The sequence below is a fragment of the Pristiophorus japonicus genome, chromosome 2 (assembly GCF_044704955.1).
Source record: "Pristiophorus japonicus isolate sPriJap1 chromosome 2, sPriJap1.hap1, whole genome shotgun sequence".
NCBI lineage: Eukaryota > Metazoa > Chordata > Chondrichthyes > Pristiophoridae > Pristiophorus > Pristiophorus japonicus.
In genome coordinates this window covers 171,990,093-172,013,862 of record NC_091978.1, presented here as the reverse complement: position 1 = coordinate 172,013,862, position 23,770 = coordinate 171,990,093, and the positions used below count along the sequence as shown (strand labels likewise).

Here is a 23,770-nt window from a genome sequence, read left to right as displayed (position 1 = left end):
GGCTAACCAGTCTATAATTCCGTGTTTTCTCTCTCCCTCTTTTTTAAAAAGTGGGGTTATATTAGCTACCTCCAATCCATAGGAACTGAACCAGAGTCCATGGAATGTTAGAAAATGGCCACCATTGCATCTACTATTTCTAGGACCACTTCCTTAAGTATTCTGGGATGCAGACTATCAGGCCCTAGGGATTTATCGGCTTTCAGTCCCTTCAGTTTCCCTAACACCATTTCCTGACTAATACGGATTTCCCACAGTTCCCCCTTCTCGCTAGACACTCGGTCCCCTATTAATTTCGGGAGGTTATTCGTGTCTTCCTTCGTGAAGGCAGAACCAAAGTATTTGTTCAATTGGTCTGCCATTTCCTTGTTCCCCATTATAAATTCACCTGATTCACTAATCTTTTTCTCCTCACATAGCTATAGCTTTTGCAGTCAGTTTTTATGTTCACTGCAAGCTTACTCTCATACTCTATTTTCCTCCACCTAATTAAACACTTAGTCCTCCTCTGTTGAATTCTAAATTTCTCCCAGTCCTCAGGTTTGCTGCTTTTTCTGACCAATTGATATGCCTTCCTTGGACAACATTTTCCCTAATTTCCCTTGTTAGCCACAGTTGAGCCACCTTCCCTTTTTTATTCTTACGCCACACAGGGATGTACAATTGTTATAGTTCATCCATGTGATATTTAAATGTCTGCCATTGCCTATCCACCGTCTACCCTTTAAGTATCATTCTCCAGTCTATCCTCGCCAATTTACATCTCTCACTGTTGAAGTTTCCTTTCTTTAAGTTCAGGACCCTAGTCTCTGAATTAACTGTGTCATTCTCCATCTTAAAGAAGAATTCTGCCATATTATGGTCACTCCTCCCCAAGTGGCCCCGCACGACCAGATTGCTAATTAATTCTCTCGTTACACAAGATCCAGTCTAGGATGGCCTGCTCTCTAGTTGGTTCCTCGACATATTGGTCTAGTAAACTGTCTCTTATACACTCCAGGAAATCCTCCTCCACAGTATTGCTACCAGTTTGATTAGCCCAATCAATATGTTGAAGTCACCCATTATAACTGCTGTACCGTTATAGCATGTTCATTCTCTGGTTGGCAACTAGTGGGGTGCCACAGGGATCAGTGCTGGGACCCCAACTATTTACAATCTATATTAACGACTTGGAAGAATGGACTGAGTGGAACGTAGCCAAGATGGGAGGAAAAACAATGTGTGAGGAGAACACAAAAAATCTGCAAAAGGACATAGATAGGCTCAGTGAGCGGGCAAAAATTTGGCAGATGGAGTATAATGTCTGAAAATGTGAGGTCATGTACTTTGGCAGAAAAAAAATCAAAGAGCAAGTTATTGTTTAAATGGAGAAAGATTGCAAAGTGCCGCAGTACAGCGGGACCGGGGGAGTACTTGTGCATGAAACACAAAAGGATGGTATGCAGGTACAGCAAGTGATCAGGAAGGCCAATGGTATCTTGGCCTTTATTGTAAAGGGGATGGAGTATAAAAGCAGGGAAGTCTTGCTACAGCTATACAAGGTATTGGTGAGGCCACACCTGGAATAGTGTGTGCAGTTGTGGTTTCCATATTTACGAAAGGATATACTTGCTTTGGAGGCAGTTCAGAGAAGGTTCACTAGGTTGATTCCGGGGATGAGGGGGTTGATTTGAGGAAAGGTTGAGTAGGTTGGGCCTCTACTCATTGGAATTCAGAAGAATGAGAAGTGATCTTATCGAAAGGTATAAGATTATGAGGGGGCTTGACAAGGTGGATGCAGAGAGGATGTTTCCACTGATGGGGGAGACCAGAACTAGAAGGCATGATCTTAGAATAAGGGGCTGCGCATTTAAAACAGAGATGAGGAGAAATTTCTTCTCTGAGGGTTGTAAATCTGTGAAATTCGCTGCCTCAGAGAGCTGTGGAAGCTGGGACATTGAATAAATTTAAGACAGAAATAGACAGTTTCTTAAATGATAGGAGGATAAGGGATCATGAGGAGCAGGTGGGGAAGTGGAGCTGAGTCCATGATCAGATTAGCCATGATCTTATTGAATGGCGGAGCAGCTCGAGGGGCCGTATGGCCTACTCCTGTTCCTATTTCTTAAGTTCTTTTGTTCCTGTTTCAAAGTACGGGAATTAGAAATGTCAATGCTTAAATTAAGTCTGATGAGCAAATTGACTTTTATAGAGCACAATAAAGGTTTGGCTGTTGCAGCAGTCTAAAATCCAGGAGAGATGTTCAGCTTCCGCCCAATTGTTCAGATCAAGTTTTTTCAAAGGAGCCAGAAGTCATCCAAGGGATTAGATTCGTACAGCATCAAAGGCTGTTCGGAACATATGATAAACAAGGCAAGAAAAGACCATCAGTTCCATTAAGCCCATTCCGTCCAGTTGACAGGGCTATATCATACACCATCCATCTCATTTCCTAGCAATGTTGTGGCTCGAGAAAGCAAGTAAAGCAAGAAAGGCAAAAAAATTCATAAGCCAGTTCAAGAAAAGCTCTGGGAAATATGAATTCACAATATTGAACTGTAACGAGATCAGATTAACTCATTTTACATCTAGTCGTTCTAAAGCTAGCTGTGTCTGAGAATTAAGCAACATTCAATTCCTTTCAGACAGAGCTGAGTAAGCAAGTCTTATTGAATCAGTGAAATTGAGGTTTTATATCAGTCAGTTTCCCCCTTCTGTTAATGATCATTTCGTGGTCTGTAGAAAAGAAAATGCCAGTTGAGAAGAGGCTGAGAAGAGTTAATACTTGATTGCAGATCTCCAGTTTCACACACTAGAGATTTTGGTTACAAAATGTAATTCAGAAAATACGGTAAGAAATTAAAGAGAACTGAAAACCCAGATTTTATATCATATTGTACAGAATAAAGGTTGTGTGATTAGACGGGCTCGTAAAGCGGTTTAATCTTTATGAAAAGAATGTTTGACTGGCATTGCCCTTATTCAGTTTTTTTTTACCAATGGGGCCTATCGAGGGTTTTAAAATTGGTTAGTCATCTTTCTACAATAGGCATGATATTCTTTGATTTATTACTGTTTAAAAATTAAAATCTGTATAATAGGAACGTTTTTTTCAACATTCTTAACTGCAATGAGGTGAGAGTGTTAGCCTAGATTTTCCAGTACACCGGCAATTTAGTTCTGAATAGAGCGCATAGAGGAAAATCAAGCAGGGAGGATCACATGCTTGTACAAGAGCCTTATCGTTTTCCTTCCATTCATTTCAATGGATTGAAAATTCGGCAGGTTCCCTCAAGAGCACGCGATCCTCCCTGCCCAATTTCCTTCTCTGCGCTCCCCCAAGCAATGCTTAATGTCCGTGCAGTAAAAACAAAAATTTACCCTGTAGCATGCTAGCTGCACACAATTTTCTATGGTCAACTCATTAGCATAACTATTCATAACTTCACGTGCTGCTTTGACCTGTACAGTGAAATAGCCAAATTGAGAGGAATTGTGTTTACGGTGAAATTTAACAGAGATGCAGACAATTAGAGGGAAGTGGCAATATAGCAAGGCAGGAAACCTCCATCTTGCCATTTGTCAATTCATCTTTTAAACACACTTAGTAAGGAGACTATAACACAACAATGATCTCCTCTAGGAAGTAGTTACCTTCAAACCCAGTATGATCCAGGTGCAAACTAGCTTCCGAAGGTGATCTTTGGTATTCCTCCTACCTCTACCTCTGCGTAATTAAGAAATTACAGGCTGATCTCCCATGGCACTGCTCCCTTTTCCCGACCGGGTGTGATTACAGTCGGCTCACCTTTGATTTGTCAGTCAGCAGGGAAGGGGTATAACCACCTTTCATTGATTTTTACGCAATAAGATACAGTTCAAGGGCGATCATTTTCCATTTGCCGAAATACTACTTTTAACAGTGTGGGGTACTTGGTTCTCCTGCGTGGTTTTGCAAAAAGGAAACTGGGGAGTTACACCACAAACAATCTTCTTTAATTGGCTATTGCAGGTCACAGGAGACAGCAGGACAGATTCAGACAGCGGTTCATGAGTAAACCAGGTCAGGGATTATAAGGCAGAGTCCTGATATTAAATTGGGTTCATTACTAAAACAGTAAAATTGCACTTTCTTGGATTCCAGTTAAAATCTCTAAATGCCAAGAAATGCAAAACAATGACTAAAATGTTGTGGTTCAACAGACACATTGATGCAGTCACCTGATCGCCACTGTGTGGAAATGAATGCGACACAGACACAAATCATCACCACCTTTATATGTAGCTATTTTCAAAACTCAGAACATAATGTTACTTTTTACATTCAAAAACCCCATCATAACACCACCTACAGGCTTCTGCATCACAATTTATCATTCACAGTAAGAAATATCTATTTTTAGGTTTTAGTCATTTGCAGTAAAACCATAAAGGTAAAAAGGTTTTGATAAAATCAATAAATGTGTTATTGTTCTTTTAAAGTTTAATAATAATTGATTTTTTTTCAGTATACTTTACAACTTAGGTGGAAAGTGATAAATACAAGGGATCAAATTTATTACTTTTTTTAACCTGTGATTTATTTAAATCTATTTGTTCACAAGAACAATTATTATAGATCAAGGACATGCTTACTTTATTTCAGCTCCTCAGTTACCTTATCCTCTATTACTCAACCAAATAGATTTTTAGACTCCAAAGACATTAAATATTCATTCCTTTGTGAAAAAAGTGTTGTAATATGTTGTTCATCTTGCACAGAATTATCTTGAGGGTTTAAATATTACATGACATCAGACTCTCCTCACTTTCTGTTTTCCAATCTCATTGGTATCATAATGGTGCTCATCCAAGCTTTGAAGCTCGACACTTGAATATTTTGAGACAATGGGAGCATTTAGAGACAATTTCAGTGGCAATAGAACCAGCCGTTGGATGGCCGTATGCAGTAAGTGCCAAACACAATCTCCAGAGTATGGTGGCACCTACTCAAGCGGAGTGAAATTTGAGATCATTTACTTGAGGAGGAGGAGAGGTTGGGGAGGGAATCTTTAAGCCCTGGGGAGAAAACTAAATATTCACCAAAGCCTCAAGTTTGCTACTTAATTTTCTCCTTTTAACCCTCCAATGCCTTTAGGTCACATCTCAGACTAGGGTACAGTTCCAAAGATAATTACAGCCGTCCCTGGTACTATGTCTAAGCGACTCATGCACAAGCATGGACTAGAAGTGTTCGGAGATTACTCAGTTATTGCACCATTATAACTGAACCTGAAGCTGTCCTCACACAGGGCCTGAAATTCAGTACCGCTGGAAAGCTGGTGCTCCCCCAGCTTTTTGTGGTCATTAGCGCTGAAAGTTTTGAGTGGTTGGGCCACCCCATATTCAGCTCCAAAAGTGAACAAATAGGTTCCAGCGCTAATGAACCCTTTCAAAGTGGATTTTTCAGCGATGTGGCTGTCTTAATTTGAGCATTATCACCACTGACAAATTCAGCATGCAGGTAAGGTTTTCTAACAAAAGGCCAGGGTTTGCAGCAAGGCCCCGAGGGGTGGAAGGAGTTTGGAAGGGGTCTGGAAGGATGGCTGGTGTAAGAGGTGCAAGGAGAGCCGACAGGTTCACTGATCTAGAGCTGGAGACACTGATGGATAGTGTGGAGGATAGAAGAAAAATACTGTTTCCGGATGTGGGGAGACCTGGCAGACAGGCAGTACATAACGCATGGAGGGAGATTTCAGGGGAGGTGTCAGGCACCTCCATATATGTGAGGACTCACCCTCCCAGGTGGGTGCTGGTCAGTCTGCATATGGCCCTACCAGGGTGGTGATGGGTCGATGCCTCCAAGCTCTGGGGTGACGGGGATCCTCCTCCTCAGGTGATACTGCTGGCTCGACCTCCAGTGGCTGTCCCCTCAGGATGACCAGGTTGTGCAGCATGCAGCAGACCACGACGATTATGGAGACCCGTTGAGAAGAGTACTGCAAGGTGCCACAGAGTGGTCCAGGCACCGGAACCTTTGCTTAAGGATGCCTATGCACTGCTCGATGATGCACCTGGTGACACAATGAGCATCATTGTATGCATGCTCTGGCCACTGTCCTGGGGTTCCACAGTGGACTGAGCAGCCAAGTGGACAGGGGATATCCCTTGTCCCCAAGCAGCCAACCGCAATCCTGATTCGGGCCGGTGAAGGCGGCAGACACACTGGTCTGGCGCAGAATCAACGAATCATGGCTGCTGCCTCCCTTGCTCGTTTCCTGTCTGCACTGTGCTGACTGCAACGCCTTCTCCTGCATGTCGCCCTGCTTCTAACCAGGGGTACCAGGTGTCACTCTCCCAACACTCCTCCCATCCTCAGGGTGAACCCTGCCAAGTAGGTCTCTGCAGCCCACAGGACTCCACTAAAGAGTCAGACCTGAAAGTTGTACAAAAGTACAGGGGTATGTGCAAACTTCTGAGCAGCACTCAGCAGGTTTAATGGAGCCAAAATAATTAATAAAACTATTAAAAGATAAATACAGTGGATGCTGTAATCTTAAATAAAAATACTAAAATTAAAAAATTGATTTCCCTACCAAAAGACCCTGATAGCCACAACACTCCAGCGAATACCTTTTTGCAACTGAAAATCCCGGTCCTTGCCGCTTTCCAGCGGCCTGCACGCAGCAGACCTCACCGCTGGAAACTCACCTTTACAGCGGCTTCACCGTGATGTTTCCAGCGGAAGTGCACACCACTCAAATCCCCCGGCCGCGGCGGCCGATCGATTTTTTCGGTCGCCTGCCCAAACTCCGTGGTAGCCGTCCCTTTAGGGACAGTGAATTTCGGCCCACTGTGTTCATACATAGACACATCCACTAGGGAATGTGGTATTGTGAATTCTGGTCAAATTTTCCAGTGCCGAAATGGCTCTCATCAAAGTCGCAAATGACATTCCTTTGTGACTGTGACAAAGCCAAATTATTCCTCCTCGTCCTTTTTGACTTGTCTGCAGCCTTTTACCACTCTATCCTTCTCCAACGCCTCTCCACCGTCATCATGCTGGGTGGGACTGTACTCGCCTGGTTCCATTCTTATCTATCTAATCACAGCCAGAGAATCAGCTGCAATGGCTTCTCTTCCCGCCCCCGCATCGTTACCTCTGGTGTCCCCCAAGGATCTATCCTTGGCCCCTTCCTACTTCTCAACTACATTTTGCACCTTAGTGACATCATCCGAAAACACAGCGTCAGTTTTCACATGTACCCTGATGACACCCAGCTCTACCTCACTACCACTTCTCTCAACCCCTCCACAGTCTCTAAATTGTCAGACGGCTTGTCCAACATCCAGTTCTGGATGAGCAGAAATTTTCTCCAACTGAATATTGGGAAGACCGAAGCCATTGTTTTCGGGCCCCGCCATATACTCCGTTCCCTAGCCACTGACTCCATCCCTCTCCCCACATTCTACCCGACATAAACTAGAGGTGATCCAAAACTCTGCTTCCCGTGTCCCAACTCGCACCAAGTCCTGCTCACCCATCACCCCATAGCTCACTGAACTACATTGGCTACCGGTTAAGCAACCCCTTGATTTCAAAATTCTCATCCTTATTTTCAAATGGTTCCATGGCCTCGCCCCTCCCTATCTCTGTAATCTCTTCCAGCCCCACAACCGCCCCACCCCCCCACAAGATATCTGCGCTCCTCTAATTCTGTCTTCTTGAGCATCCTTGATTATAATCGTTCAACTATTGGTGGCCAGGTCTTCCGTTGCCTTGGTCCCAAGTTCTGCAACTCCCTGCTTAAACTTCTCTGCCTCTCTACCTCTCTTTCCTTCTTCAAGACGCTCCTTAAAACCTATCTATTGTCACCCACGCTAAGTTCTACTTATGCGGCTCGGTGTCAAATTTTTTCTTTCATAATACTTCTGTGAAGCGCCTTAGGACGTTTCACTGTGTTAAAGGTGCTATATAAATACAAATTGTTGTAGTTGTTCCCTACCATAAGCACATTGCCACCCCATACCCACACCACCAACATGCTGCCACCTGGACAGCTCAGGCAACTATGTATAGGCCTGAGGCTACTCCAAAATGCTAAGAATGAATGGAGTAATCACACACACGCAAGGCCGCCTCATAATTTGTCATGTATGTAGATCATGTATACTAACTATATAGTCACATAAGGTGTGCCAACAGAGGGCACTGCGGTGGGAGACCTGAGGATCACCTGCATAGGTGTGCAGGGCCCTGTATAAAAGGCTGCCCACCATGTTTGTGCCTCACTCTGGAGTTACAATAAATGGGACTACGGTCACAACAGCTCAAGTACAATACGAGACCTCGTGGAGTCATTCAGAAGAGTATTAAAGACATAACAACTGGCGACAATATTATGAACTTTCACGCAAAAATGACTAACGTTGGTGCATTAGAAAAGTTCTCAGAGGGTGAAGATTGGGAAGCCTTTATGGAGCGGCTCAACCAATATTTCGTAGCAAATGACCTGGTAGGCAATGATCCGGCCATGCTGGCAGATAAGCGCAGAGCTATCCTGTTGACCAGTTGTGGGCCCGCGGTCTACAGCCTGGTCAGGGACTTGCTTGAGAAAACAACGACCAAGTCATATGGAGCTGAAAGTGCTAATTCAGGACCAACTTAAACCGAAGGAGAGCATCCTCACGGCCAGGCATCGACTTTATACACACCGCAGCCCCGAGGGCCAGGAAATCGCGAAGTGCGCTGCCGACCTCAGGAGGCTGGCAGGACAGTGTGAATTCGGCGCATCCATCGCCGATGCGTTGCGGGACATCTTCATAATTGGCATCGGTCATGAGGCCCATCTTCACAGGCTACTGTCTGCCGAAACCACCATCACTCTGCAGAAGGCCATCAGCCAGGTGTTCTTGACCTCAAGCTGCAGCCTCAAGCAGATGACGACTCACTCTCAGGACTCAAACCCGGCAAGTACTGTAAATAGAATGGCGCCTTTCACAGGCAGAACTGTTGAACGGGAATCTGCCCAGGGCAGAGCGTACAGGCCTCCGAGTCCTTTAACTCAGAGACCGCCGAAGAGTGCAAACATAAGTCGAGTAGCACCATGCTGGCGTTGTGAAGGTAATCACAGGGCTCATCAGTGTCGGTTCAGAGACTATGTGTGCAAAGGCTGGAGCCACCTCCAGCGAATGTGCAAAAGAACTGTGACATGTGGAAGAGGAGTCAGCAGATGGCTGTGAATCCAGTGCGGATTACGAGGAGATGGCTAGAGAGGCAGCTCAGTCCCAGGACGAAATGTATGGAGTATATACCTGCACCACAGATTGTCCTCCGGTGATAATGGAAGTCGAGATAAATGGCGTTCCAGTCTTCATGGAAGTGGACACGGGGGTGAGTCAGTCAGAAATGAGATAGAAAGCCTTTGAGAGGCTATGGAACGATCAAGTTGAACAACCCAAGCTGGTCCCAATTCAGGCAAAGCTGCACACCTACACCAAGGAACTGATATCAGTTGTTGGTAGTGCGGATATAAGTGTATCCCATGATGGCGCGGTGCACAATTTACCATTGTGGATTGCTTCAGGTGATGGACGAACGCTACTTGGAAGATGATGGATGGGTAAGATTCATTGGAACTGGGAAGACTTCATCCCTCCAGCGATCGACGTCCCCCATGCTGAGAGGCAGAGCAAGCCCCACCTTCGGTTGGATCAGGCACCGGAGAGCAGATCCGCGCAGCCCCCGAGGCACAGACCGCTCATCACGACTGCGTGGCGATGATCCAGCCGAGATGGATCGAACGCACCTTCCCGGTTTCAGAGGCAGGACTCCTGGAGAGGAAGGTTGGATCCGAGGGCACCTTCCCAGCTTCAGTGGCAGAATCCCTGGGAAAGAAGATCGCGGCAGTCGACATCACGGACAGGGAAAAGTTGCCGTCCAAACCACGAGGTACAGCGCTAATGGAGCAATGACACGTGGTTCCACGGAAATGGAGACAATTGGGGTAAAAGTATTAAGGCCATTTTAAAGGAGCCAGCAACCTACCATTTTTGAATGAACTGCTTGAAATTGGTAACCAATGTAAAAGTCCAGCTGTAACGAGCAAAATGTTGTTGAGCGATGTCAGGTGCAAATTGCAATCAGCCAAGGTAGCGGGCGAACACCTAACAGTCGTATACATGTCCAGCGGGCTACCCAATGCTGCAGCCTGTGTCCTCGGGAACAAGAACAATGTATCATAAAGTGTCCCCACAGCTGACAGAAGTAGACAAGCTGCAGAGTAAACGATCCCCCGAGAGCAGAGGCACCGGTAGCGATACCCTGCCTCAGATCGGTTTAGTATTGCAGGCACCCGATGACATGAACCGCCACGGGCCAGAAACAGTAAACTGTGCCTATGCTCGCAGTCGGCTACCTTCGCCCACCACCCGGGTGGAAAAGGCGCAGCCCACAAACCCACTCGCCACCATGACAATGCCCAAGAGCGAAGGGTCACCCGCAACGGCTCCTCCGAACGGGACCTGGACCAGCCAGGATCCCAAACTAGAGAGTTCTCACAATGGTGCCCTCAAGGAAAGCGAGTCAGCAGTCCCCTGTGAACTGCTAGACAGGACGAGACAGCCCCACCGTTGCTCAAGACAAAACGCTCACTCGCTCAGACCGCTTCCCAGGGAGCAGCAGTGACACTGTGCAAACGAAAAGGACAGGGAGGTCACAGACACATCAGTTTTTTTGGACCTGCCCGACACTAAGAGTAACGGCAAGAGCCATGAGCTCCGGCAACTCGAGCAAAATGAGCTCACCTCGCCCACAGAGCCAGTAGCATGGGGTGCTGCACCGCCACCAGACGACCCAGATCTCATCCGGCCGTGCTGGAACTAGACTGTCCTTGTGTACCTGTACTGATATACCTGTACTGATCATGTAAATCTACCACACAAAAAGAAACACAACTGTAATCCACCCAACAAATGTACCAAGATGTAAATGTAAAACCCATGTGATGAACTTGAATGCAACTTGCATGTAACGGGCCATTAGCCTCTTCTATGTGTGGGGGGGGAGGGAATGGAGTAGTCATGGACTCACAACCAGAAACCACGGGGACCTCCACTGGCAACAAATCTCACTACCAACCCACCCAAGCTAAAAGCAACCCTCCAATGGTCAACCAGGAAGAGCAAAGCCCAGGTCATCGTCAATGTACGAGTCAATTTGCATTAAAGACTTGAGGGAGAAGTAATGTCATGTATGTAGACCATGTATACTAACTGTATAGTCACATAAGGTGTGCCAGCAGAGGGCACTGCGGTGGGAGACCTGAGGGTCACCTGCACAGGTGTGCAGGGCCCAGTATAAAAGGCTGCCCACCATGCTTGTGCCTCACTCTGGAGTTACAATAAATGGGACTAAGGTCACAACAGCTCAAGTACAATACTAGACCTCGTGGAGGCATTCATCAGAGTATTAAAGACAGAACAATTTACATCACTGGAAAGGCTAAGGAGAGGAAGGAACGTCTAAATACGGTATTTTATTGTCTTTTAAACACTCTTAGTTCAACTTAACTCTTATTTGGGAGATCTCAGACAGCCATGTGAAGCTTTAAAATGGCGTTCCTTCACAGACCCTCTCTCTCTCAATACAGCTCCCTATACCTCCTAGCTAGAGGGCATTATACATTATCTCGTTACAAATACCATGTCCAGGAGCCAAAACACAGACTGCAAAAATAAGAGTCTCTCCTAATGGTTGGGATGTGCCAGTCAGGGGCCACCTTCCTCCCTCAAATTCTTTGCCTCTGACCCCCACTGGTCTAAAAGGCATCATCTGCAATATCACTAATGCACTGCCACGGATGCATTAAACAAGTGGCTGCTGCACTGTTTCAGGACCAGCACTTTCAACTGCTTTTCCTTAAAATTAAAGAATAGAATGCAGGAGCAGGTGGCCAATTTCAGCCTCTTACAGCAATGTGGCCATCCAGGCACAAAGTCCCTGCTCTTCCTCTACTACCCATGTGCTCGTCTGTTGAGTTAACATTACCTTAGTACCTTTCCTCAGGTCTACATTCATCATCCACGTTTGCAGCCACGACCTCTGGGTGTTTCAGAACACAATCACCCTGCCAGTCAACTCTTCCATGGAGAGGATGCTTCTGGACTCTAACAGTGGTAAAACTCCAAGCATGCAAGCTCTCACAGGCAACCCTGTCCGCAGGCAGCAACTTAAAATGAATGCCCCGAGAAGGTGGCGGTGAGCCGCCTTCATGAACCACTGCAGTCCATGTGGTAAAGGTACTCTCATAGTGCTGTTAGGGAGGGAGTTCCGGGATTTTGACCCAGCGACAGTGCAGGAACAGCGACATATTTCCAAGTCAGGATGGTGTGCAACTTGGAGGGGAACTTAGAGGCGATGGTGTTCCCATGTGCCTGCTGTCCTTGTTCTTCGAGGTGGTCGCAGGTTTCAGAGGTGCTGACGAAAAAGCCTTGGTGAGTTGCTGCAGTGCATCTTGTACATACTACATACTGCTCCTTCCAGATCCTTCTCGATACGTGAATTTAAATATAACATTTACAACAACTTGCACCTTTAACGTAGTAAAAAAATGCCCCAAGACGCTTCACAGGAGTGTTTTCAGGCAAGATTTGACACCGAGCCACAGAGACATTGTGGGGAATTTTAACCCCCCAAAAATGGGTGGGAGGTTAAAGAGTTAAGAAACTCAATCCCAATCTGCACACTTCCGGTTTTAACTGAGGCGGGATGGGGACAGGGAGGGACTCCTCGGAGGCGAGTCAACCATTTAAATAATCATAGTGACAATGTGTACTAGTTTTTGGTGTGTCCTTCTGAACATGCGCGCATTGGACGCCACCTCCTTTTTAAGCACGGACCCTCGATTCGGTCACACATGTACAGTGCAACATACGAGGAAGCCAGAAGTAGGAGTCACAAGCCGGGTGGAGCTGCCGCTGGAGCTGGATCTGGATCTGCTTTTCATTTGTTGATTATTTGGAACATTTTCGCGGCCTTCTGTGAGAGTAACACCATTGGAGCTGGGGGGGGGGGGGGAGGCGGGGGGGGGGGGAAGAGAGAGACGCACAGGCAAGGGTGGTGGGGGGGGGGGGGGGGAAGAGAGAGAGAGAGACGGGTGTGCGAGAGAGGGAAGAAATGGGAGAGGAGATTGGAGGGGAGAGAGGGAACTCAAGGAAGACGGATCACGTTCTTCCAACCCCCTTTACACCCACGCCCGATTTCTCGGAAAGCTCAGTGCGTGTGTGACAAGAGATATCATTGGAGTGGATGAAATCCGGAAGTCATGACATTGTCACTATTCAATTCATACCCAATAAACTTGTTAACAATCAGTGACCCATGCACAATCCCCCATCTATAGCAGGGTGGTGAGCAACTTGGGCTGTGGGTGGCATGTTCTTGGGCTGAGGGGCATGAACTTGGGTTGTGGGGGGTTAAGGAACTTGGGCTGGGGGGGTTAAGGGAGGGATGAAACTGGGCTGGGGGGTTAAGGAATTTAGGCGGGGGGGGGTAAGGAACTTGGGTGGGGTTTGTGGATTAAGGAACTTTGGCTGGGGAGGTGGGGATTAAGGAACTTCGGCTGGGAGGAGGGGGGGGGGGGAGCTCTATCCTCTCTGGGGTCTGAAGTCAGAATGGCTAGAATTACACTTTGCAAAGTCACTCAGAACTTGGGCTGGGCAGTTCCAATTACACATTCCAGAGAAACTTCTGGGTTTGGCTTATCCTCCAAGGGGACCAATCAGCAATCATGTCATGTGATCATGGAGAGCCATCAGAGCATTTTCTTGTGCAAATAGCTATGTCCTTAAATAATATAATGTCCACATTTTAAATGCAACTGTGGGTGGGCAAGTTTCCCTGGCCTCAGGGAACTCACCAGCTAAAGGGAGGCAAGGACTGCTGGATCCTGGAGGTAAGTGCCTTTCCACTTACCTGCTGGACCAGCGCCCTCTCTTGCCAAACCCCCACGATCGGATCCCCCAACCCCCGATTTTCCCCACACTTGACCATTCCGATTCTCTCCCCCCCAAAAACGAGGCCTGTCAGGCTAAATCTTTGTGCTCAAGTCTCTGAAGCGGGACTTGAATCCACAACCTTGTGACTCAGACGAAAGTGCTACCCACTGAGCTATGGCTAAAGAACATGAGCTCCTGTACCCCAACATGAGACGTACCCCAGCATGAGACATAACCATCAGAAGGTGAGAGGAGGAAACTAGGGACCAATGCATAGTGGACAGATCTTGGAGTACACACAGCCATACATTCTTGCAGACCTACAGGAACCACCAAGATCTGGCACCTAATATTATTATTTGGCAGAGCCTGCAGATGTAGTTGAACCATTCGGCTCCTTGTACACTCAGCATTTCTGTGTGCCTTCTTTGTACAATCCATTGCATGCCAGGATCACAAAATCTGCCTGTGACAAATTTAAGCTGTATTTTAATGTGATGTTCCTTATAGGAAACATAAGTAAAGTAAAAGAGATGTTGTATTTTTTAAACTAAATTCAAACCACAAACATTCCAAAAAACACAACTGGTGTAATTACACCATTATAATATTTACATTCCCAAATGCTCACATTCAAAATTATTCCATCTCACTGCCGCCCCCCCCCCCCACTCTATTATAAATCATGAACTTGAAATACAAATGATTTGCACTAGAAATAGATTTTGAATATCACATTCATTGAAACCTGGTTATCGTAAGGAAAATGTCAAAAGTCCTACAATTACTAACGTTCACATTCCGGTAGAATCCTCTGAATATTTATCTCTAGATTAAGCACAATGAAGCTATTGGAGCAAAAAAGAAAGGAACTGCTGTACTCATACATACATGCACTGTTTGGACGATGGTATGCCCCTGGGTACCGTCTGCCCATAGTGACCAGTCAGCACATTACAGCATCTTCTAAGTACTGCTCAAGGGAATTTCAGGCCTGAAAAACAAAATAATTTATGATTTACTACAAATCATGAGGCTTCCTCCATTAAAATATTAATGATCTCTGCAACACAAGGGATAAATAAAGCCACAGTTAGTTATGTCATATCGAGTAGTCACTGAATTATGACCTGAAAAGCTCTATATATCTTTATAATAGGTAGCTGGCAAAAATGACCAAGAGTCTGGAACAGTAAGTATTTTGATTAAAAAGAGAAAATGCTGACAATCGCAGCAGGTCAGGCAGCATCTGTGGACAGGAAGCAGAGCTAACATTTCGGGTCGATGACCCTTCGTCAGAACTGGAGTGTGTTCAAAAAGAACAGATTCTTAACCAGCACTGAAAGGGGAAGGGGAAGCAAGAACAAAAGGGGAGGTCTATGATAGGTCGGAAGACAGGAGAAATTGAGAGACAAAAGGGATGATGGCCCAAATTCAACTGGTAATGCCAGGAGTTAGAAAAACATTAGTCAATATAGGGTGTGAATAGTGGGACAATGGGTGGGAATGGTGTCCTATTTAAAAAAGGAGGCCGACAAAAAGCAGGAAACTACAGACCAGTTAGCCTAACAGCTGTGGTTGGGAAGATGTTGGAGTCCATTATTAAAAAAGCAGTAGGAGGACATTTAGAGAAGCTACATTCGGTCAGGCAGAGTCAGCATGGAGTTATGAAGGGGAAGTCATGTTTGACAAAAGTTGCTAGAATTCTTTGACGATGTAACGAACAGGGTAGATAAAGGGAAACCAGTGGATGTGGTGTATTTGGACTTCTAGAAGTAATTTGACAAGGTGCCATATAAAAGGTTACTGCACAAGATAAAAGTTCACGGGGTTGGGGGTAATATATTAGCATGGATAGAGGATTGGCTACTGAACAGAAAACAGAGAGTCAGGATAAATGGTTCATTCTCGGGTTGGCAATCAGTAACCAGTGGGGTGCCGCAGGGATCAGTGCTGGGATCCCAACTATTTATAAATCTATATTAATGACTTGGAAGAAAGGACTGAGTGTAACGTAGCCAAGTTTGCTGACGATACAAAGATGGGAGGAAAAGCAATGTGTGAGGAGGACACAAAAAATCTGCAAAAGGACATAAACAGGCTAAGTGAGTGGGCAAAAATTTGGCAGATGGAGTATAATGTTGGAAAGTGTGGCAGAAAAAAAATCAAAGAGCAGGTTATTATTTAAATGGAGAAAGATTGCAAAGTGCTGCAGTACAGCGGGACCTGGGGGTACTTGTGCATGAAACACAAAATGTTATTATGCAGATACAGCAAGTGATCAGGAAGGCCAATGGTATCTTGGCCTTTATTGCAAAGAGGATGCAGTATAAAAGCAGGGAAGTCTTGCATCAGCTGTACAGGGTATTGGTGAGGCCACACCTGGAATACTGCGTGCAGTTTTGGTTTCCATATTTACGAAAGGATATATTTGCTTTGGAGGCAGTTCAGAGAAGGTTCACAAGGTTGATTCCAGAGATGAGGGGGTTGACTTATGAGGAAAGGTTGAGTAGGTTGGGCCTCTACTCATTGGAATTCAGAAGAATGAGAGGTGATCTTATCGAAATGTACAAGATTATGAGGGGGCTTGACAAGGTGGATGTAGGGAGGATGTTTCCACTGATAGGGGAGACTAAAACAAAGGGCATAATCTTAGAATAAGGGGCCATCCATTTAAAACTGAGGTGAGGAGAAATTTCTTCTCAGAGTGTTGTGGATCTGTGGAATTCACTGCCTCAGAGAGCTGTGGAATCTGGGACATTGAATAAATTTAAGGCAGAAATAGACAGTTTCTTAAACAATAAGGGAATAAGGGGTTATGGAGAGCGGGCAGGGAAGTGGACCTGAGTCCATGATTGGATCAGCCATGATCGTATTAAGTGGCGGAGTAGGCTCGAGGGGCCGTATGGCCTACTACTGTTCCTATTTCTTCTGTTCCTATGTTCTTATAATGGCCAACTGCCATTAGAGACAAGGGGAAAAAAAGAAACAGGCTCTGAGGAGGCTGGGGAAAGGGAGCCAAAGATTGGCAGCGGTTATGCTCTGAAATTTTTGAACTCAATGTTGAGTCCAGAAGGCTGTAAAGTGCCTAAACGAAAGATGAGGTGCCGTTCCTCGAGCTTGCGTTGAGCTTCGTTGGAACAATGTAGGAGACAGAGAGGTCAGAGTGGGAATGCAGTGCAGAATTAAAGTGACAGGCGACTGGAAAGCAGTCACCCAATCTACGCTTGGTCTCCCCAATGTAGGGGAGACCACATCGTGAGCAGCGAATACAGTATACTAAATTAAAAGAAGTACAAGTAAATCGCTGTTTCACCTGGAAGGAATAATTGGGGCCCTGGGTTAGACTGCACGCCTTTTTTCTTGGACAGCAGTAGAATCTAGAGCCATTGTTACTGGACTCAAGAATATCGGACATAAACGGCAATATAAGGTGATACCACAGCAATTGAGAAGAGGAGGCACCAGGTAAAGAAGAACTATGTTTCACATGTTTTATTTAAATATTCTGTTGTCAAACAAGGATACATTGTTCATGCTTTAGAATGTCCTAAAAAACAGTGATTAAGAACATATCATGAGTTTCCTTTGTGCCTTAATGGGCATAACTGGTGAAATAATGAGCATTGCATAGCAGGAAGATCATGATTCTGTTCAATCCCTGATCTCTGTTCAGTTAGTTAAATTTAACCTGGGCATCAGTTGGGGCACTATATAACTGCCTTTCAATCTCTAAGACAAGTGGCATTTTTCACATACAAAAGTGCCGATAAATTATTATAGTCTACTCCGGGAAATTCAATGTCAAATTTTGGACTAACAAAAATTGGAATTATCCAATAATTTGAATAATCAACAAAAATAACAGAATAAATTGAGAATTTGGTGCTAGAAAATGGATTATTAGGAAGTTTGATATTTGAAATGACTGAATTTAGAGGGGAGAATTTCATACAATGACTTTGCCCACAATCTATAAAATTTTAGTTTTTACTTTAAAAATAAACAATTCCAAACTTGTACATTTGAAGTATTTTAGATATTGGTAACATTTCATAGAATCGTTACATAATACAGCACAGAAGGAGTCTCATTATTGGAAGTTCTAAGATATTTTCCACACATAAGATTATGAGAACATATATGACTCTTTCTATAAGAACCGTGCAGACGCAGACACGGGTTGGTAAGGACTCACCGCTCGGTCAGGCCGAGGGGCCAACATTTGAAAATTGCCCTCCATTATTTTTGCAGCGGTGTACAGATCTGTCCAGCCGTCCTCCCACGGCATGCGCCAACCCCTTACCGACCTACGACAACCCCCTTTTTGACCCACGGGAAATTGCTCCGTGGGAGCGGATTGGCTTTGGGTCGGACAGAACGCTTACAAAACGGTAAGTGGGGCGGAGGGCAATTTCACCCCCGTAATATTTTATCACAAGTGGCAATTCATGCAGAGCCTACATCATCCATTAAATGGCAGCAGGCTAGGTATTTGAAAAGGAAGAATATAAAAGGATGTGGAACATGGGATTAAGAGTAGAAAGCTATTGTATGGGGCGACGGTAGCATAGTGGTTACGTTACTGGATTAGTAATCCAGAGGTCTAGACTAGTAATCTGGGAATGTGAGTTCAAATCTCTCCACGGCTAATATCAGTAATGATGACTATGCAACTGCCGGATTGTTGTAAAAACCCATCTGGTTCACTAATGTCCTTTAGGAAGGGAAATCTGCCATCCATACCCAGTCTGGCCTATATGTGATGCCAGATCCACAGCTGTGGTTGACTCTTAAATGCCCTCTGAAATGATGGCTCAAGGGCAATTAGGGATGGGCAATAAATGGTGGCCTTGCCAGCGACGCCTACATCCAGTCAATTAATGTTTTTAAATCTCTAATTAAAGAGCTAGATACCATGGACATGATGGGTCAAATTGTCTCTTTCAGTGTTGTGATTTCTGTGATTCTATAAGTAAACCCAGCATCCATAAAACCATTAGACGCTGTGCATTACAAATTAATTACAGTACTCTATCTCCAGGTACTCCTTCAAGTTTCCAATCATTAACTCTTTGCTGCAAATATGTAACAGGCACAAACATCTCGTTAAATTCTGCACTGTGCTGGCACTCTGCCGACAGTTCATTTGTCATCCTTAACAGGCTATCTTAGAAATGCCATTAATTAACAGCTTCCAAGCATTTTTTCTTTCTCAGTGCAGTTAATCACTGCATAGTATGTCATTCCACAACCTGTAAGTGGGTTATTTAATTACTCACGATCCACACCACAGCACAAAATAATTTGGCACAAGAAACTAGCTCCAGTAATTTACAATTACATAAATTTTGAAAAACTGGCAGTGGAAAGACATTGGGCTGGATTTTTGGTTGTCTAACGCCCCAGTTAGCAGCCAGAGGGGGCGTTAATGGAATACCATTACGAGGTACAATGGACATGATCTTTACGGCGCGACAACTGAAAGAGAAATGCAGGGAACAGCACCATGTACATGGCCTTCTTTGATCTTACAAAGGCCTTTGACACTGTTAACCGCGAGGGACTATGGAGCGTCCTACTCCATTTCAGCCGTCCCCAAAAGTTTGTTGCCATCCTCCGCTTGCTCCACGACAACATGCAAGCTGTGTTCCTGACCAACGGATCCACCACAGACCCAATCAACATCCGGGCCAGGGTCAAGCAGGGCTGCATCATCGCCCCAACCCTCTTCTCGATCTTCCTCGCTGCAATGCTCCACCTCACACTAAACAAGCTCCCCGCTGGAGTGGAACTAAACTATAGAGCCAGTGGGAACCTGTTCAACCTTCGTCGCCTCCATCCCAGGTCCAAGACCATCCCATACTCTGTCGTCAAACTACAGTACACGGATGATGCTTGCGTCTGCAAACATTCAAAGGCTGAACTCCAAGTCATCGTCAACATCTTCACCGAGGCGTACGAAAGCATGGGCCTTACACGAAACATCCGTAAGACAAAGGTCCTCTACCACCTGACCCCGCTACACAGCACTGTCCCCCAGTCATCAAGATCCACGGCACGGCCCTGGACAACGTGGACCACTTTCCATACCTCGGGAGCCTATTATCAGCAAGGGCAGACCTCGACATCGAGGTTCCACATCGCCTCCAGTGCACCAGCACAGGCTTCGGCCGCCTGAGGAAGAGAATGTTCGAAGATCAGGCCCTCAAATCAGGCACTAAGCTTATGGTCTACAGGGCTGCAGTGATACTCGCCCTCCTGTATGGCTCACAGACCAGGACCATATACAGTAGACACCTCAAATCGCTGGAGAAATACCACCAGCGATGTCTCCGCAAGATCCTGCAAATCCCGAGAGGACAGATGCACCAATGTCAGTGTTCAGGCCAACATCGAAGCACTGACCACACTCTACCAGCTCCGTTGGGCAGGCCACATTGTTCGCATGGCCGACACAAGACTCCCAAAGCAAGCGCTCTACTCGGAACTCCTACGCGGCAAGTGAGCCCCAGGTGTGCAGAGGAAACGTTTCAAGGACACCCTCAAATCCTCCTTGATAAAGTGCAACATCCCCACCGACACCTGGGAGTCCTAGGCCAAAGACTGCCCTAAGTGGAGGAAGAGCATCTGGGAGGGCGCTGAGCACCTCGAGTCTCGTTGCCGAGACCATGCAGAAAACAAGCGCAGGCAGCGGAAGGAGCGTGCAGCAAACCAAACTCCCCACCCTCCCTTTTCTCCAACGACTTTCTATCCCACCTACGACAAAGACTGTAATTCCCGTACTGGACTGTTCAGTCACCTGAGAATTCACTTTGAGAGTGGAAGCAAGTCTTCCTCGATTTCGAGGGACTGCCTATGATAATGATGATGATGGACGCATAAAAGGTTACCGACCGGAAGCGCTGCTTTTAGCGCCCTGACCAAAATTCATTAGAGGTTCAGCGGGGACGCAAACCAGTAGCACCTGGCTGCTGATGATCAGTGTGATCCTGACGTCAGTCCTGGTGCAACGTGCACATCTCATTTAGCGGCCGCCAAGAACAGTCGGTACAGGCTTGCAGAGTCGTTAACTGGTGGCTACTTAAAGGGATGAGAAAGTGCTTCCCTTGGAGGTCACAGTCACTGCAACGTTTCATCATCATAGGCAGTTCCTCAGAGTTGAGGATGACTTGCTTCCACTCAAAGTGAGTTCTTAGGTGACTGAGGAGTCCAATGCGGGACCTACAGTCTCTGTCACAGGTGGGGCTGACAGTGGTTGCTGCAAAGAGTGGGTGAGAAGCCTGGGATAATGCACCCTCCTTCCGCAGTCTATGCTTGGTTTCTGCTTGTTCTCGACGATGGGACTCATGGTGCTCAGCGCCTTCCCAGATGCTCATCCTCCATTTTGGGTGATCGTGGGCCAGGGATTCCCAGGAGTCGGTGGGGATGTTGCACTTTATCAAGGAGGCTTTGAGGGTGTCCTTGAAGCGTTTCCTCCGCACACCTGGTGTTCGCTTGCCGTGTCAAAGCTCTGCGTAGAGCGCTTGCTTTTGGGAGTCTTGTGTCGGGCATGCGGACGATGTGGCCCGCCCAACGGAGCTGATTGAGCGCGGTAAATGCTTCGATGCTGGGGATGTTGGCCTGAGCGAGAATACTGATGTTGGTGCGCCTATCCTGCCAATGGATTTGCAGGATCTTGCGGAGGCAGCGTTGGTAGTACTTGTCCAGCGTTTTGCGGTGCCTGCATTGTCCATGTCTCTGAACCATATAGAAGGGCGGGTATCACAACTACCCTGTAGACCATAAGCTTGGTGCCGGATTTGAGGTCCTGGTCTTCAAACATCTCTTCCTCAGGCGACCGAAGGCTGTGCTGGTGCAATAAAGGCAATGTTGAACCTTGTCGTCAATGTCTGCTCTTGCTGACAGTAGACAGTAGGTATGGAAAATGGTCCATGTTGTCCAAGGCCTCGTCATGGATTTTTATAATCTGGGGACAGTGCTGTGTGGCGGGGTCAGGTTGGTAGAGGACCTTTGTCTTACAGATGTTTAGCATAAGGCCATGCTCTCGTACACCTCGGTGAAGGTGCTAACGATAGCTTGGAGTTTGGCCTCCTAGTGTGCACAGACGCAAGCATCGTCTGCGTACTGTGGTTCAATGACAGAGGATGGGACGATCTTGGATCTAGCCTGGAGGCGACAGAGGTTGAACAGATTCCCATTTGTTCTATAATTTAGGAGCAGATAAGAATTCAGCAAAAAAGGACCAAGAGGTTGATTAAGAGGAGGAAAAGAGTGTATGAGAGTAAACTTGCAAGGAACATTAAAACCGACTGCAAAATTTTCTACAAGTACGTAAAAGGAAAAAGATTAGTGAAGATAAATATAGGTCCTTTACAGACAGAAATGGGAGAACTTATAATGGGGAACAAGGAAATGGCAGAACAATTAAATAAATACTTCAGTTCTGTCTTCACGGAAGAGGGCAAAAATAAAGTCCCAGAAATGCTAAGGAACCAAGGGTCTGGTGAGCAAGAGGAATTAAAGGAAATGATTATTAGTAAAAAAATAGTGCTGGAGAAACTAATGGGACTATAGGCCGACGGGCCTGATGATCTGCATCCCAGAGTACTAAAAGAGGTAGCAATGGAAATAGTGGACGCATTGGTTGTCATCTTCCAAAATTCTACAGATTATGGAACAGTTCTTGCAGATTGGAGGGTGACAAATGTAAAAAAGGGAAAGAGAAAACAGGGAACTACAGACCGGTTCGCCTAACATCAGTAGTGGGGAAAATGCTAGAGTTATAAAGGATGTGATAACGGCACACTTAGATAATATTAACGGGATTAGACAAAGTCAACATGGGTTTATGAAAGGAAAATCATGTTTCACAAACCTACTGGAGTTTTTTTGAGGATGTAACTGATAGAATAGATAAGGGAGAACCTGTGGATGTACTGTATTTGGATTTTCAGAAGGCCTTTGATAAAGTCCCACATAAGAGGTTAGTGTGCAAAATTAAAGCACATAGGATTGGGGGTAATGTACTGGCATGGATTGAAAATTGGTTAACAAACAGGTGACAGAGTAGGAATTTTTTTTGGGGTGGCGGGCAGTGACTAGTGGGCTACCACAGGAATCAATGCTTGGGCCCCAGCTATTCACAATATATATATATATATATATATATAAATGATTTGGATGAGGGAACCAAATGTAATATTTCCAAGTTTGCTGACGACACAAAACTTGGTGGGATTATGAGTTGTTAGGAGAATGCAAAGACACTGCAAGGTGATTCAGATAGGTTGAGTGAGTGGGCAAACACATGGCAGAAGGTGTTAAACTAACATGGCAGGGGGATGGGAACCTATGCAGGAGGCAGAAGCAAAAGATAGAAAGGAGAATAGTAAAAGTGGAGGGCAGAGAAACCCAACGCAAAAAACAAAAAGGGCCACATTACAGCTAAATTCCAAAAGGCAAAGTGTGTTAAAAAGACAAGCCTGAAGGCTCTGTGCCTCAATGCGAGGAGTATTCGGAATAAGCTGGACGAATTAACTGCGCAGATAGCAGTTAATGGATATGATGTAATTGGCATCACGGAGACATGGCTCCAGGGTGACTAAGGCTGGGAATTCAACATCTAGGGGTATTCAACATTTATGAAGGATAGGCAGAGAGGAAAAGGAGGCGGGGTGGCGTTGCTGGTTAAAGAGGAAATTAATGCAAAATAGTAAGGACGGACATTAGCTTGGATGATGTGGAATCGGTATGGGTGGAGCTGTGGAATACCAAAGGGCAGAAAACGCTAGTGGGAGTTGTGTACAGA

The 23,770-nt window shown here is 45.7% G+C and overlaps 1 protein-coding gene across 13 annotated transcripts in view; it reads right to left on the bottom strand.

The window, feature by feature from the left end:
• Positions 1-23,770, bottom strand: part of LOC139242238 (amyloid beta precursor protein binding family B member 2-like) — a 470,855-nt gene that overhangs the window by 334,979 nt on the left and 112,106 nt on the right. For 12 of the 13 annotated variants that reach the window (XM_070870289.1, XM_070870317.1, XM_070870318.1 and 9 more), the window contains one exon: positions 14,851-14,953. The exons of the other annotated variant lie outside the window; for it this stretch is intronic. The gene's annotated coding sequence lies outside the window, so the exon portion shown is untranslated. The remainder of the gene's footprint in view (positions 1-14,850; positions 14,954-23,770) is intronic. 13 annotated transcript variants of the gene reach the window in all.